At 35.9% G+C, this 14,524-nt stretch overlaps 1 protein-coding gene across 1 annotated transcript in view; it reads right to left on the bottom strand.

Annotated features, from left to right (window-relative positions):
* LOC145270501 (uncharacterized) overlaps positions 1-14,524 on the bottom strand; it is a 172,660-nt gene that overhangs the window by 85,119 nt on the left and 73,017 nt on the right. The window lies entirely within an intron of this gene.

The raw sequence follows: 14,524 nt of genomic DNA, 5'->3' as shown, positions 1-14,524 counted from the left end.
TAACGTCGAATTTAAACATTTTTAATTTTAAATGTTCATTACGTCAGTCAGAGAGTGATCTAATGGTTATATGATGATCCATGCAGATATATATATATGTGTATATATATATATATGTGTGTGTATATATATATATGTATATATATATGCATATGTGTATATATATGTGTATATATATATGTATATATACGTGTATATATATGTGTATATATATATGTGTGTATATATATATATGTATATATATGTGTGTATATGTATATATATCTATATATATATATATGTATTTATATGTGTATATAAATATATGTCTGTATATGTATATATATATATATATATATGTCTGTATATATATATATATATATATATATGTTCTTGTATATATATATGTGTGTGTATATATACATATGTGTATTTATATATATATATATGTATATAATTTAGAAAATATATATGGCAATTAAGCTGTACAGAATTTGTGCATTAATCAGTGTAGGATGACAATTTCTACCAGCCCGCACTACATACCTTGACTACAATATGGTTTTGTTCAAGTCTAACGTAAACAAGTTTTTGATGAGCCGTTCCATATAAGTAAACAAATTTACCGAATCTCCATTACTAACGGTTACTATACTGTCCAATTTCTACTGTACACTCTTTAACCCTTATCCTCGAGTGGCCTCTTGGCCTTGATAAGTGGTGATGCCTATGTAAAAAAAACCCAAAAAAAAACTAGTCAACACTACATGGCTAGGCACAACTAGTCCACACTACACAACTAGACAGAACTAGCCCACACTAAACTGCTACACACTAGTTCACACTACATGGCTAGACAAAACTAGCCCCCACGACATAGCTAGACACAGCTAGCCCAAACTACATGGCTAGACACAACTAGTACACACTACTCAGCTAGACAAAATGTTGTTTACTTTTTCGGCCCTTGTGTAGTATCTCTCCCAATACGTGAATACGAGATAAAAAAAATGTTTCTATTGCGTCAAGCTGAAAAAAAAACTAATTCAGTTGAATAAATTATAACAATAGCCTGATTTTTGAGAACAAGAATATCCACGCACCTCACAAGAATTTTTGAGAACAAGAATATCCACACACCTCACAAGAATTTTTGAGAATTTTCCAGAACAAGAATATCCACACACCTCACAAGAATTTTTGAGAATTTTCCAGAACAAGAATATCCACACACCTCACAAGAATTTTCCAGAACAAGAATATCCACACACCTCACAAGAATTCTCCAGAACAAGAATATCCACACACCTCACAAGAATTTTCGAGGAATTGGTTCTCCATCATCCAAGTTCGGAAGACCTCGTGGGTGCGCCTCCCTGGAATTTTCTCCCTCTTTGGGGGAGCTGCCCTCATGGGGAGCATCTCCCCGGGCACAGTCTTTTGGAGCTGCTGCCTCTGTTTCTATGTTGTCCGGGTGATACACCCTTTCGTTTTCAAGTGTTGCTCCCCCATTTGAGGAGTCGTCATTTGGAGGAGTTATTACGTCCGTGCTCGGGGTTGTCTCCTTTCTCACTCTTCCCATATCTGTGGTCAGTCAAGGAGTATGGTAAAAATATGAAAATCACGGTTTTGACTGACGTGGAGACGGCGTCCAAAGTGGGGAGCCGACTTTGGTGCCAAAGGCGGCAAGAGGGGAGATAGAACTGAGAGAGGGGGTGGGAAGAGAGAAAGTGTTTTCAACCCTTCCTCGTGGGAAGGTTGTAAATTATCTGCTTGGATCCCCCCGCACGGGGGGAAAGCAGAGAAAGAGACAAAGTGGGGGTGCGGACAGAACGCTATCCAAACATAAAGCTCGTCAGAGTGTTCCGGGCATGAGAATGTGTCGCCAGAACAGCACTGCCTTGCGCAATATATGTAGCAATATAACACGATCACTGGTGTTACACTAAATGTCCTGGAAACAGTCCACGTATGAAGATCTGTCGATTAGACGTCTTTTGTCAGAGGTAAAATGAAAGGCATACCTGAAATGTTGGGTGTGACCATCTCCCTCACTCAGGGCTGCGTTCTGTATCGGATCTTCTTCGTCATCAAGCCCGTTTCCTTTAAAATTCAATACAGCCCAAACAACCCACAACACATTTGTACACGCTACAAATTTAGATTTGCAATTACAGAATATGATTCTAATTTTTTCCTTTGCTCTTTATTCTAACACTACACTAAGTTTACTGTTTTATTTCGCTACAGTTGATATTGTGTAGAACAATAAGAAAATCATAGTGAACAATGCATTCAACAAAATTTCACACACATTTCTAGATACCTATATCTAATAAGTTCAAAAGAAAGGACACACTTAGGGAGGTATTTTGGTGGTCAAGTCACTAAATAGAGATTAGCTGGTTTCCCGGCATAGCCCAGGATGTAATAAAGATTGACTGAAATACATGTTCTAGCTGGTTTCTAGGCGTTGCCAGGGATGTAATATAGACACATTATGTTGTATATTACCTGTTCTCTTCTCCCTAAGGTAAAACAATTTCATATACATGCTGTAAATTACCTATGCTAGGGATAAAACATGAACAATACCAGTCCTAGGGTAGATAAAATAAATAATACATAGAGATGAAAGATTCCTCTCCCCTAAGAATAAAACATATGTTCAATATCTGCTTTTGTTTTTTCATTGTTTATACGGTCCCGAGCAATGCTGGGTAGCCCTTATATTTAAGATCCCCTTCCTCTCATCTACAGAGGGACAGAAACTAAATACAATAAACTCCTTAAAACTAACTAATTAATTGCCAATAACGATAGGTTCAGAATTTTTCGTATGAGAATCGATAATTTGTAATTTGATTTCTCTGTGTTTCACATGTTTCGTTGTTATTCTCATCGAAGTCGTCTTGCGTGAGCGTGTCAATGACCCTCGTCACTGCCTTTCATCTCAATTGTCTCGTAACGACAACCTCTATGGTTTCCCTTGAGCTTAGGGAATAACCAAAAGTTACAGGGGGCAAGATCTGGACAATAGGGAGGGTGAGTAACTGTCTTGATACTTATCTTTGTCAAATAGTCTGTGACAAGGATGGAATACCCTTGAGGCAAACTTCGCGACAGATCTTCCGCATCTTCAGCTTCTCGCGAATCCCAACACTGACATCAAACTGTGCACTTCTTGTCTATAAAGACACACGATGGCCAATGAAAGTCTTTATTTGGCCAATCAACTCTGGTATTCTGGCTTCCTTACTCCTCACACACCACATCGTCCCTCAAAGATTCTCGTCATCCTTGAATCTCTTATGCCACTCCAAAACTGATGCTCGATTAATACAAAATGATCCAAACGCAGTCTGAAGCGATTCATGCGTTACTGTAGCATTTTTTTTCATGTTTAAAACAGAATTTTATTGCATATTATTCTTTTAAAATGTCCTCACGTTCATATTGTATTTTTGAAATTCACCAGCATGCATGCCAATCTCTGTCTTAGCTGTTCATTTGAAATCATAAAAATTGGTCGGGCATCTCATAATGTGTATAACAGCACAAACTAAATTTTCATTAGCCTATGACAATTTTAAAGAGGGACAGAAAAGACGTGCTCACCTCATGGCGTCCAGACGAAAAGAGACTGAAAAAACGGGAAAGGGAAATCTGGGCTGCATTTCTCTGTATCCCTCCACCTACAGCCAAATTACCACCTAGCCCTGCAGGGGGGAGGGTGCATAAGCAACAACTAACTGTGGCACTACGATATAATGCCACAGTAAGAACAGATACTACACTTTGATCTTGACCAGGAAACCAAATACACTTTGATCTCTCAACAAGTAGGCCGAGAACAGCCAATTTCTCATGTCGGATCGTACAGACTTGAGGATAGTTTCCAGTAGTCATTCAAGTTCAATCCAGTAGGCATTCAAAGTAACTGGTTGAAAAATGAAATCTACAATCTTTTCTTTTCTTATCTTGGAATGGGCGATCCTGCAAACACCAACAATTCCAACAACTACAGGGTGGGGCCAAAACAAGGGTCCTATTTTTAAAAATTCATAAATTCATGTAAGTTTTAAGGAGTGTTTTTCGGCCAAAATTTGTTTTGTTTATTTCAAAAAAATCTCGGAAGGGTCAGTCTACACGCACATAAAGTTTGGTGAGTTTAACTTTTATTTTGTGGAAGTTATTCAAATTTAAAGATAGGACCCTTATTTTGGCCCACCCTGTACAAACGAGATATTTTTTAATATTCTAAATATCCCCTTAATCGTAGTTGTTTTGTATGTATACTAGCATGAGTGCCCGGCATTGCCCAGGTGTTTGGAGGTGTGTGTTGAGCTAAAAAAAAAAAAAAAAGTGGTAGTAGGAAGGCAGCTCGAACCTGTACCGCGAAGGAAGAAAAGAATGTGAAAAATAACATGACGTCTTTGCTGTTACGACCACTGCAAAACCGGAAGTGACGTAGGTATAAATTAAGGCTAGAAAATCGAAAAGGTGGGATGACTTTCGAAAATATCGGCGAAAAAAAACTGTAGAAAAATGGCCACGTAAGGGTGAAGGAATTAATGTTTTTAGCCAATTTTTCGGTATTTGTTGTCTGAAGGGTTGAACATCAAAACGATAATGACCTAGTGAAAACCCGTCGCCTCTGTCGAAATTTTTAGGCACACATGCAAACATACATACATACATTTATATATTGGTAGCTCAAATTTTCGACCCAAACCGATTAAAAATCTTGCCTTATCTCTGAATACGCGTTATGTAAAATTTCAAATGTTTAGACCAGAAATTGTCTGAGTAATTTGGTAGAAACTGCAGAGGTTTTTTTTTGTTTGTTTTTTTTACACAGTGGTCACCACTTATCAAGGCCCGGAAGCAACTCAGGGATAAGGGTTATTGCAAGTATATTATGTTTCCTTGTAGGTCGAATTTCTTAGAACTGCACGCCTGTGGAACTCTGTTCCGTCTGCCTGCTTCCCAACGGACTACAACTTGGATGTCTTCAAGTCCAATGTTAACAAATTCCTAATGAAACGCCCCCTTAAGTAAACACTTCATCAAATCTCCACACTAACGTAATGTACTTGCAATAACCCTTATCCCTGAGTGGCTTCCGGGACTTGATAAGTGGTGATCACTGTGTAAAAAAAAAAAAAAAAAAATTTTTAATTCACAAACATTACATCAATTCTTTCTTTTTGTTATCTTTCTGTTGAATCTGGGGATGGGCGATCCTTAATACACCAGCTATTCCATAGATTCCAGCCGAGAGATCTTTTTAACATTCTAACTGTCCCCTTAAACATAGTTGTTTCGTATGCATATTTATGTGCCTAAAATAAAAGGGTAGTGTCAAGTAGATATTCAAGTTCTCTCCAACCGGGAGATCTTTATAAGATTCTAACTGTTCTTTCCAGTAGGCATTCAAAGTAACCGATTGAAAAATCAAATACACAAACATTACATCTTCTTTCTTTTTCTTATCCTTTTGTTTAGTCTAGGATGGGCGATCTTACTTCCACCAGCTATTCCAGAGATTCCAACCGAGAGATCTTTTTAAGATTCTAACTGTCCCCTTAATCGTAGTTGTTTATGTGGTATTTAAAGCCCAAACTCTGACTAAAAGCCGCGTCACAAAATTCATCCAGTCTGGTGTATACTTATTTATTTAGTCAGGGTTTACTTGTAGGGAAAAGTACAAAATTGCAACCGAGAGATCTTTATAAGATTCTAACTGTCCCCTTAATCGTAGTTGTTTATGTGGTATTTTAAGCCCAAACTCTGACTAAAAGCCGCGTCACAAAATTTGTCTTGTCTGGTGTATACTTTGTTGTGCCCGACAGTGTAAAGGCTATCTGCCAATCAGATTGCGCATCCAAGCATACATCAGCTATTTCAGCACCTCCAACCGGAAGATCTTTTTAAGATTCTTTCACATGGAGTAGGTGCTACATTCCCTATAAAAGTAGTTGTTTCAGTATGCACATTTATTTATTTAGTCAGGGTTTACTTGTAGGGAAAAGTACAAAATTCCAACCGGGAGATCTTTATAAGATTCTAACTGTCCCCTTAATCGTAGTTGTTTATGTGGTATTTTAAGCCCAAACCCTATGAGCCGCGTCACGAAATCACGTCTAGTCTGGTATATACTGTTGTAACGGACAATGTAAAGGCCATCTGCCAATAAGATTGCACATCCAGACATACACCAACTATTTCAGCAACTCCAACCGGGAGATCCTTTTTAGATTCTGTTGAGGAGACGCCCACTAATTAAAATAGATGGGTGAGTGAAATATATAAAAGGTATCAATCACCAATACTGGGAGTTCTGCAACGACCGCCAAATAGGCAAGACACCTATGTTGCCTCCAGTAAGACATGCAACACGCCACCTGCCGGAATGAAGACATGTAAATATGTATATAACCTTTCTTCCTAATATATTATTGTTATACCTTTACTTTTCATGTTCTTCTTAATTATTTGTGCAGACACAACAGATTCCTACTGTCCCCTTTTGCTACACAGTCATGTGCATGGTTCGGTCTACCAGTATTGACTAATTAGAGACCTCATCAGACAGCAGCCCTTATTTTCGAAAACGGATTCTAAAATTTTCGAAAATAAGGGTCGTTGCCTGATGAGGTCTCTAATTAGTAGACTGAAACATGCTCATGACTGTGTAGCAACAAACTACTGCTTATGTAAAGACAAATCTAAAATATAACTTGCTCTACTTCTGTATTGAGCACTCTTGTATAAACCTCATTATATTTCAATGGTTACCCTACCTTTGGAAAATAGCAACCTCAAATTATATACATATATATATATATATATATATCAGTGGCGACTCTAGCCTATTATTGCTTGTCGTACCGCCACCCCCTGCCCTTTGTCAACTTTTGTTCCCAATCCGTGGTCCGTAGACCCAATTAAGTAATCATAGTTGCTATTGCGTGATTCTCCATTGCATAGCACAGATTGACTAACGTACCTTGCATGGTGTTTGTTTTTGTTTTTTTTGTGAACAATCAAGATACTATATAATTTGTGGTCTTCTTGATACAGTAGGTAAGATATTTTTTCCCTTTCAAAAGTATAAAGAAAAGAGATATTCATTACTATGAGTAGAAAAATATGTTTATTAGAATAAAGAAATTGATGACAATGACAACTAACCAGGTTAGCAATTAAGTCGACAAATCGCCATGTCATTTGTCTCATGGAATTATAAAATAATTAAATGATTGATTTTTTATCAGCACTTCACAATCCCTTTTTTTTTCATTAAGGAATGGTTTATTCGTGAATTTTGAATCATAGAAATCTACAAAAAATACGGGTTCTATGTCATTTTAAATTAATAGTAAGAAAAACCCTCAAACCTCGGAACCTTCGGAACATGCGTGGTTATGTTTACACAGAACTATTCATGCTACTACATATTGCAACAGTAGTAGTAATCGTTCTTCATGTGTTTATGCGTATGTATGTGTCTAGAGATCTCTCTCTCCCCCTTCTCTCTCTCAGTCCCTCATCCTCTTCCTAAAACAGACATCAGCAGGCTCGATCGTGCTAAATATTTTAGGCACTATAAGTGGGCTTCACTTTGTGGGTGATTACAGAAAAATCTGGATTTCTCTAACATTATGATTATTACGAGTAAAGGTTTGGCTTGGCACGAATTACGGACGTTCAACGTCATAGCTGCTGTTATGGAGTTTTCAATGAATCTGGCGGTGGCCGGACAAAGACAACCCGTTCAAAACAGCATCCTTGTATTATTCCCAGATATATTTATGAATTTTTTGCTACTTAGTTATCGAAACTTGAATAGATATGTAATTTAATTGAGATCAGACTAAGTATGTTTGCTTGAAATTAATGGATGATTTTTTAATCCATTTTGAATAACATTAACCGAATTATTGGTCGTGCCGGGCACGAGTGGCACTAGTCCCATCTCCGCCCCTGATATATATATATATATTGTTGTGGAGACGCCCACTAATTAACATAAGTAGGTGAGTGAGATATACAAAGGTATCAATCACCAATACCGGGGGAGTTCTGCAACGACCGCCAAATAGGCAAGACGCCTATGTTGCCTCCAGTAAGACATGCAACACGCCACCTGCCGGAATATCTCCAACTGAAGTATATCTGAAGACATGTAAATATGTCTATAACTTCTCTTCCTAATATATTATTGTTATACCTTTACTTTCCGTGTTCTTGTTAATTATTTGTGCAGACACAACAGTGGCGATGAGAATTCGAAGAAAGACTTACGCAAGATAAAATCCACTATTAAACACAACAATGGCGTCGAGAATTCAAAAAAAGACTTACGCAGGATAAAATCCACTATTAAACACAACAGTGCTGTCATGAATTCGAAAAAGGACTTACGCAGGATAATATCCACTATTAAACACAACAGTGGCCTCGAGAATTCGAAAAAAGACTTCCGTGGGAAAATCCATTACTAAACTCAACAGTGGTGTACGAAAAATACTTACTCGAGAAAGATTGAAAAAATTAAAACGTACTCGAAGAAAAAATAAATCTACTGTTGAACACAACAGTAACATCAAGGATTTTGAAAAAAGATTTACTCGGGAATTCACTGTTAGACACAGCAACAGTATTCGAAAAATAATTCACGCGGAAAGTTATCACTGTCGAAAAACAAAAAAAACAAATGAAAGTAACTACAAAATTGTCGAATGAGATATCCGAACACTGGATACTTGAAAGCAAAATACCAATAACCATGTCAAAATGACTACGAAATTCAAAGAAAAAAAAAGTGTTTTTCGCTAGTACACCATGAAATTGTCTTGAAGGAGAAAAGTGATATTTTTTCAGCTGTACCAAGAAAGGATTTTGTTTTAAAAAATAATTCTTGTACATAATCAAAACTTAACGGATTAAGTGAAAAAAAAATAAAATATGTTTTATTTTATCCCTCAATAGAAAAAGGGAAAAGAAAGGTTCCACGCAAAAAATAATATATCGATAGAATTCGGTTGACACACACAAAAAAAAAAGCGAACCTAAAAACAGTTGTTTGTAGTTATTGTAAAAAGTGAATTAGTAAAATAGACTGATTTTTCTAATCTTTGGAAAAAAAAACAAGATGGAGGAATTTGCTAAAATAATGACACAGTTCATGCAGAATCAACAGATCTTACAAAAAGAACAGCAAGTGCTATACGCAGAAAGAGACGAAAGACAAAATGAACGACTCATAAAATGCTTAGAAAGGAAGGAAGAAAGGTTTGCGCAGATGCAATTTGAACAGAAAGAGCTGTAAGAAAGATTAACAGCTAATTCCATACAAGAAAGTAATACAACCTTCTCCAACACATTTATATTCAAAAGCATCAAGAATTCCGAATTTGAAGACCAAAACATCCTCATGACTGTGTAGCAACACATTACTGCTTATGTAAAGACAAATCTAAAATATAACTTGCTCTACTTCTGTATTGAGCACTCTTGTATAAACCTCGTTATATTTCAATGGTTACCCTACCTTTGGAAAATAGCAACCTCAAATTATATATATACATATATATATATATATATATATATATATATATATATATATATATATAACACGGAAAATGACATAATTGTCGATGCAATAATTTATTTCAATCTTATGGTATTTTCAAGCATCTAAACTAGACAATTACATTTTGGATACTGAAATAAAGAAAGAAAAAGAATCGGGCCCCGACCGTCAAAAACCAGAGGGGGTGGTAGTAGCAATCCACTTAATACATTTTATAGAGAGGGTGGGAATTAAGTTAGTAGGGGAGGGATTTTTTTAAAAAACAAACAGAAAGAACATTATGACACTTTACGACTGTCCGGTAACCCGACGTAACAACAGACACACACACACACCCACACACACGCACACACCTAAATATGCACGTTCTTACCCGTAAATGACTTGACACACGTTTACTAACCTAGGAAGAAGAGGGAGAAATATACGGATATAGAGAGAAGGAAATAAATAAACTGACAATCGGCTGCGCGTAAGGGAAAGAGAAGAAAGAAAAAAAGAAGGAAGAGAGTGACCATCTGCTGCCTGTCATATGGTTTAATTTAGTCTAGACTCTCAGAGAAAAAGATTATACGCACGTCATGGAAAATAATTCTATTAAAAGAATTATAAAAAAAATTTATATACAAAGTTTTAAAAACTATCTGTATGTTTTCATGTTAAAATTAGTTTGAAATAAATATTATCTTATAATACGTTTAAATTTTCTATATTGTATTAGTAATATATTACTATGAATTCAAAAATTGTTTCTTATGTAGTTAATATTTTAGTATTTTTATGTAATTAATTTTATTGGTGATTATAGCGGTCGTTATTATTTTTCTCACTAATATTTCACTTCCTAATTGATTAAGATGCAGAAAATTGCATTATTAGTCGCCCCCAATTCCATAGGACGTATTTAGTTTCGGTTAATATATACTTTCATTCATTCCGTACCCAAAAGCACTTTCATGCACGCGTAAGGAAATACATAAATAAATAAATAAAATAGTTATATTTTAAAGTTTTGTGTTAATTTATATTAAATCTAATAATGTCTAGTGGTAGTATTTGATCTTTTTGGCTTATATCAGTTTAATAACTAATGTATTATCTGCAGAAAAAATTTTTTTTCCTAATGCTATCACATTTATTTGTAAGTAATTTGGATAAACAGGTACTTCGGAATACGTACACCCAACTTAAATTTTGGACAACAAATATCATCAAGTCGTTATAACCCAGTTTATATCGGACAGCACTATAATTGCCAGTGGGGTGGGGTGGGGTGGGAGGGTTTATCGTAAATAATCTAGTGGTATAAAATTCGGTCTCTTTACCGTTATAGAATTATCTGTTCGTCGGATCTGAAGTTATTGGTTATTTTAAATTTACATTTATGTCTGCATCTGGCCATCAGTTCATCTCGTTTGTTTAGGAAATTATTGTGTTCGTACTTCAGGATTCTTATTTTTTCCTCGAGGCATAAACTGCATCTCTGCCTAAAGCTGTTCGGAACATCCGAATAACATAGGATTGACCATGAAACCACCGGGGATCGGTTCTCATTTTTTAATAACCACCATTGTTTAGCTAACTCAGTTTTGTTCTTAAGTTCTGGGTTATTGAAAGAATGTTTATGGTCATAAAAACGCTGTTTCCAGTTTCCGGCGGAGATACCGAAGTAAACTTTTTTGTCCCTGTTATTATCTTCTGGGTGGATCGTGGCCTTATAAACCACGCAATCAACTTTACAATTACCGTCCAGTGGGCAGTTATTTTTCACTTGGCAGTTACATTTGTCTACTGTAACCTTATTTTTATTAGAGTTGTTTAATATTTTATTATTATGAGTGCTAATTATTCTGTCCATGTTTTTAGTGCACGAGTAACTTATTTTAATGGTTTTTCTATTAAATATCTTCCTAAGTGGATTATTTATGGTAAAATGTTTATCTATTAGGTTCAAGAATACTTTACCTATGTTTATGTTGGATAGTTGGCAGTACGGGGGATTAAACCATATTATTTTCCGGCCTCTGTTCTTAGATTTATTTTTATTTTCCTATATCCGCTTATCTCTAGTGCTCTATTGTATAATTTTTTGTTTGCTTCAAAAATTTCTTTGTTAGCCGAAAGTTTATTAATCCTAGTGTTAATCGTTTTAGGTATTTGTTTAATTATGCCACTTGGATGGTTAGATCTAGTATTAATATAAGATGGTGTGTTATTATCTTTATTGAAGGGCTTGTATATCCCCTTTCTTAAGTCTAGAGTTATATCTAGATAATTAACTTCTTTACAATTTGGGGTTATATCTATTTTAAATCCAAGGTATTTGAATGCTCTTACTAATTTTTTATGTATTTTCGATACCATGGGGCCGTCACTATTAGGGATAACAATTAGTCCATCATCCCTGTATAATCCCACTAAATTAGGCTCTATGATTCTGCTAATTGTGTACATTATAAATATGCCCACTAGATCGGCAATCTGGGCTGAGTCAAAAGCACCCATCGGGACGTCAAATTCGTTGTTGTTCGATTTGATCCATGTTTCCTGATTGTTTAAAAGGATGGATATGCGACAAGCCATAATTAATCTTACCTGATCTTCGGATACATCCACGAAATTCCTAGCATAATTAATGCTGTTCATGAGTATATATATATATATATATATGTATATATATATTGTTGTGGAGACGCCCACTAATTAACATAGGTGGGTGAGTGAGATATATAAAGGTATCAATCACCAATATCTCCAGCTGTAGTATATCTGAAGACATGTAAATATGTATATAACTTTTCTGCCTAATATATTATTGTTATACCTTTACTTTCATGTTCTTGTTAATCATTTGTGCAGACACAACAGATTCTTATTATTTATGTGGTATTTGAAGCTCGAACTCTGATTGAAATCCACTTTATGTTCGCCTTACTGAGGAAATTTATAAAAGCTGCCTCACAAAATTAATCCAGTCTGGTGGAATATCCAGCTTCGTGGTGTCACTGGAAATAATATCATATGGAATAGGTGCGACATTCCCTATAAAAGCCAGTGTGGATGAGCCATACCGAGGAGACCTTAATTGGATGCTGAATAATATGTGTTTTGAATTTTTAGTCAGGATTTATTTGTACAGAAAAGTATCCTCATAGCAACCAGGATATCTTTTTAAGATTCTAACTAGTAGATATTCAAGTTCTCTCCAGTACGCATTTAAAGTAACTGATTGAAAAATAAAATACACAGACATCATATTGATATGCTTCCTTTTTTTTTTATCTCTTTGTTTAATCTGGGATTGAAGATTGTACATGCACAGCTATTCAAGCAACTCCAACCGAGAGATCTTTTTTAAGATTCTAACTGTCCCCTTAAACATAAGCCCACACTCTGACTAAAAGCCGCGTCACAAAATTCATCCAATTTGGTGTATACTTTGTTGTGACCGACAGTGTAAAAGCTATCTTCCAATAAGATTGCGCATCCAAGCATACACCAGCTATATCAGCACCTCCAACCGGGAGATCTTTTTAAGATTCTATCACATGGAGTAGGTGCTACATTCCCTATAAAAGTAGTTGCTTCAGTATGCGCATTTATTTATTTAGTCAGGGTTTACTTGTAGGAAAAAGTACAAAATTCCAACTAGGAGATCTTTATAACATTCTAACTGTTCTTTTACGTGTAGTTGAATCGTATGTGTATTTATGTGGTATTTCAAGCCTAAACTGAATTTAGAGTTTACTTGTAGGGAAAAGCACAGAGATGCCTTAAACACAAGGATAGTGTTTCGTAGGTATTCAAGTTCTCTCCAGTAGGCATTCAAAGCCAAAAACTTCAAATAGATGAGCTTTATCTCTTTTTCCTTTCAGTGTTTTTTTATCTTTGTATTGAATCTGGGGATAGGCATTCCTACACACACCAGATATTCTAGAAACTCCAACTGAGAGATGAGCCATACCGAAGAGACCTTACTTGGACCCTAAAAAAAAAATGTGATTTTGAATTTTTAGTCAAAATTTTAAAAAAATTTTTTAATAACATTTTCACTCCAAACAAGGCACTTTGATGTAGGGGGCTACTATCAGGGAAATAATCTACAGGGATACTATGTGGGGAGTTGGGCAGCAAGATGTCGGTTCAGATTACACTTGAACTTCTGCATGTCAGTACCGTTGGGGAAGCAGGAACCCAGAAGGGAATTCCAAAATCTAGCGGTTCTGGGAAAGAAACTACTGGAGTAGAAGGCTCTCTTACATCTAGGGATCTCTACTGTGAAGGGGTGTGATTTAGCTGCTTGTTGGGTTTGTCGGGGGTATTTATGTCGAGGGGGTACGAGTGCTTGCAGTTCGTCGGAGCATTCTCCGTTAAAGTACTTGTAGAACAGGCAGAGCGAGGCTATATTTTGTCGAAGAAGACAGAGGCTGAAGCTTACATTGACTTGTAAAGAGAAAGTATTCCTGACAATCTGTGTACAAGGATAGTGTCTAGTAGACATTCAAGTTCTCTCCAGTAGCATTCATGTGATATTTTAAGCCCAAACTCTGACTAAAAGCCACGTCACAAAATTCATTCAGTCTGGTGTATACTTTGTTGTGACCTACAGTGTAAAGGCTATCTGCCAATAAGATTGTGCATCCAAGCATACACCAGCTATTTCAGCACCTCCAACCGGGAGATCTTTTTAAGATTCTATCACATGGAGTAGGTGCTACATTCCCTATAAAAGTAGTTGTTTCTGTATGCGCATTTATTTATTTAGTCAGGGTTTACTTGTAGGGAAAAGTACAGAGATGTTTTAAACAAGAGGATCGTGTCTAGTAGATATTCAAGTTCTTTCCAGTAGGCATTCAAGGTAACTGATTGAAAAATCAAATCCACCAACCTCACATCGATATGCTTTCTTCTTTTCTTTTATCTTTTTATTTAATCGTGGATGGG

Source organism: Euprymna scolopes, chromosome 46 (genome assembly GCF_053919585.1).
Source record: "Euprymna scolopes isolate OS-2025 chromosome 46, ASM5391958v1, whole genome shotgun sequence".
Taxonomy (NCBI): Eukaryota; Metazoa; Mollusca; class Cephalopoda; order Sepiida; family Sepiolidae; genus Euprymna; species Euprymna scolopes.
Note: the sequence above shows the minus strand (reverse complement) of the source record. Positions and strands in the feature narration are given on the sequence as shown.